The sequence below is a fragment of the Mastomys coucha genome, unplaced genomic scaffold (assembly GCF_008632895.1).
Source record: "Mastomys coucha isolate ucsf_1 unplaced genomic scaffold, UCSF_Mcou_1 pScaffold3, whole genome shotgun sequence".
NCBI classification, from domain to species: Eukaryota; Metazoa; Chordata; class Mammalia; order Rodentia; family Muridae; genus Mastomys; species Mastomys coucha.
Genome location: NW_022196909.1, coordinates 14,290,745 through 14,293,762, shown reverse-complemented (window position 1 = coordinate 14,293,762; position 3,018 = coordinate 14,290,745). Strand labels below are relative to the sequence as shown.

At 39.9% G+C, this 3,018-nt stretch overlaps 1 long non-coding RNA gene across 1 annotated transcript in view; it reads right to left on the bottom strand.

The window, feature by feature from the left end:
* Positions 1–2,086: 2,086 nt before the first annotated feature.
* The window catches only part of LOC116075179, a 19,049-nt gene continuing 18,117 nt past the window's right edge, over positions 2,087–3,018 (bottom strand). Inside the window, exon 3 of the long non-coding RNA XR_004112451.1 lies at positions 2,087–2,175. This is a non-coding gene — a long non-coding RNA (uncharacterized LOC116075179). The remainder of the gene's footprint in view (positions 2,176–3,018) is intronic.

Below are 3,018 nucleotides of genomic sequence, written 5' to 3'. Positions count from 1 at the left end.
ATTGGATGCGTATGCAAAGATTCTTTCCAACATTGTGGGCTTGCTCTTCCCTCAGTAGATTAATGTTCTTTGTTGTATAGAAGCTCCCTTTCACCCCGAGGACTCATAGACTCAAAAACCTTAGTGTCAAACAAGGGAAAGCTCCCTATGAGATGTTGACCAGGAGCCTGAGAGACTCTCAAAACAATATAGGCTATTGAGACTACCTTGGTCACTTCCTACAAATTAAAGGCTGCTGAAAACCCCACACACTTCAGACATAGGGTTTGGAGGAATTGAGCTAGAATTGACATGGAAGCCTCCTCTCTGGGGTGAACTCTTATAGTATGAGAAGGTTCTAGATACAAGCTACCAAAGGAGAAAAGTAACCAGTAGTTCTATCCAGCTGTAAAGACTAAATCCAAATGATTGACACAATGAGGCATTCTCAATGCGTAATTAGTAGACTTATATCTTACGGGCAAACAGAGCTATCTAATTTGACCTAAGCTCTCCTCCTCAGGAGGGAACCATAGTTGTAGGGGTTGTGGTGCAGATGTGTCATGAGAGTTGGGCATTCCATGGCCACTCATTCTCAGCATTTTGACCAATTGTGGGTCTCTGTAGAAGCCACCATCTGTTGCAAAAAGCAGCTTTGTTAATGAGATATGCTATGCTTGTCAGTGCATATGAATAAGAATGTGTAGAATACCCTTAAAAGCTAAGATAGTTTAGGAAAAACTCAGGAATGTGTTCTCCTCTAAGATCTCTCATCATACTTTTGCAACTTTGTGACAGAAAATTTCAGTCTGTGGTTTGGGTTGCATTGTGCCTATCCTGCTAAAACCACCCATACATCACTTGTGACATACACAAGCTGTCCCTGATGAGTGTGCTGATAACCTTCTTGTGTTGGATTTGACAGCCATTGATACTGCTGCAATGTTACTACTCCCCATGCTGGGATGGATGGCAGGGATGTAGAAGGAGTTAGATAAAATGGCATGTGCCCCCAGCAGAACTACAGCATTACCACCACTGGACTGTGGTAGAGAGAAATCAGGAACTGGGTGAAATGAGAGGGGTAGTCTTCTAAAGTCAAGAGGCATTGATTATTTACTGCTAAGAAGACCACATTAGCTGTAAACAATTCCTTGGCATGGGCTGCTTAGTAATTCGCACTTCTGACGTAATGTACAAGATCGATTAGGCCCAGAAGGAATATTTTTGGCTCTTTCCACATGAACAAAGACAAGATGTAAGACCTCTTTGTACTTGTATTTGCTTGAGCTAATTGCAAACATCTCCTTATGTTTTGCTTGCTTTAATAATAGAACTGAAAAGTGCTTTGTTTGTATTATTCTTGGGCTCAAACGCCTGGAGTCCCCTGGTACCTGACTCAGGTTTTTGGGATAGCCTTCAATCAGTGGAGACTATCCTGATGACCACAGGGCAGAAGGGGTTGGGGCAGGAAGAGAAACTGAAAGTCTTTTACTCTTTTTAGAAGTGCTGTTTTTTTCAAACAGCTATTTCATATTACATCTTTTCTACTTCAGTGCACTTGGTGTGACCAGTTACTGGCTAGTACTATATTAACTCTGCGGTAATGCTTGTAAGAAATGGCTTCTTCCAACCTGTTCACTGCTGAATAAGTATTCACTTTGCAATCCCAAGTCTGTTGGAGTCTTACGAGACACGTCTGTACATGAATGCTTGTTCAACTGCACAGTGCTATTTATGAAAAACAGGCAGACAACTAAATGGACTCAAGATACTGTGTGGGTGGGTAGGTGTGTAACAAATAGGATTAGAAGAACAGGCTATGAATTCAAGAGGGAGAAAGACTTGACCCAAGTCCGAGGAGGACAGGAAAGAGTAGAATTGACATAAATATGGTACTCATGTATAAAATTCTCAAAAAATAAAAAGTTTAAGTTAAAAAAGACAGAGACACTTAGCTCAGGAAATTGTACCTCAGACATGGCTACATATAATGAAAATGTTACCTCTATTCCAACACTCCAAGAGATGCTGCTTCAGCGGGAAGCTATGGAAAGTCTACTCCCATCTCTCATTCCACTTGATGGCTAACCTCCTGCTCGTTTCAGAGATCATTAGCTCATAAGCTCTCTGTAGTCTCCACTCATCTCACTTCCTTCTCTCCCTGTTCTGCGCCAGTCTGATGGCTTTGATTTCCTATGGATAAGAAATATAAAATATGCTGTGTCATCATTGTTTGCAGCCCTGGCCTCTTTAATGGAAGTTGGTGGGGTACAGGTGTTTAAAGTTTGTCTTCTGCTTCTCTGGATGTTTATTGTTATGTCCTCCTCTTTCATTTCTAGTTTTATGCATTTGGACCCCTCCTCTCTCTGTGTCTTTTAGTGAATTGAGTTAAGAGTTTGCCAATCTTATTGATTTCTTCAAAGAATCAACACTTTGTTTCACTGATTCTTTGTATTGTTTTTTTTGTTTGTGTATATCTTATGAATTTCAGCAATGAGTTTGATTCTTTCTTGCCATCTACTACTCCCTTTGGATGGGAGTTCTTTTTTTCTAGAATTTTCAAGAATGCTCTTACGTTACCAGTATGAGATCACTCCATTTTTTTTTTCTTTTAACTGTAGGCATTCATTGCTGTGAACATCAGACCACCATCATTGGGTTCCATAAGTTTGAGTATGTTGTCTATTCATTATCATTCTTAGAAAGTTTTTTCTTTCTTAATTTCTGTGTTGATTCTTTATTCATTCAGTAGTGAGTTTTTCAGTTTCTATGAGTTTGTAATCTTTCTGTTGTTGTTGATACCCATCTTTAATATATGGTGGCCAGATAGGGTGCCGAGAATTCTTCTACCCATTGAGACTTGCTTTGTTTCTAATATGTAGATACTGGTTAAATTTGATTTTCAGCAATAGAATATCTTTATTCATCTAATGTGGTTGAAAGTTTTAGTGGGTATAAGAGTGTGGGCTGGTGTGGGAAGCCACTTCATAAGCACATCGCCATTACAAGATGGCGATGACATCTGGCTTGCCGTTA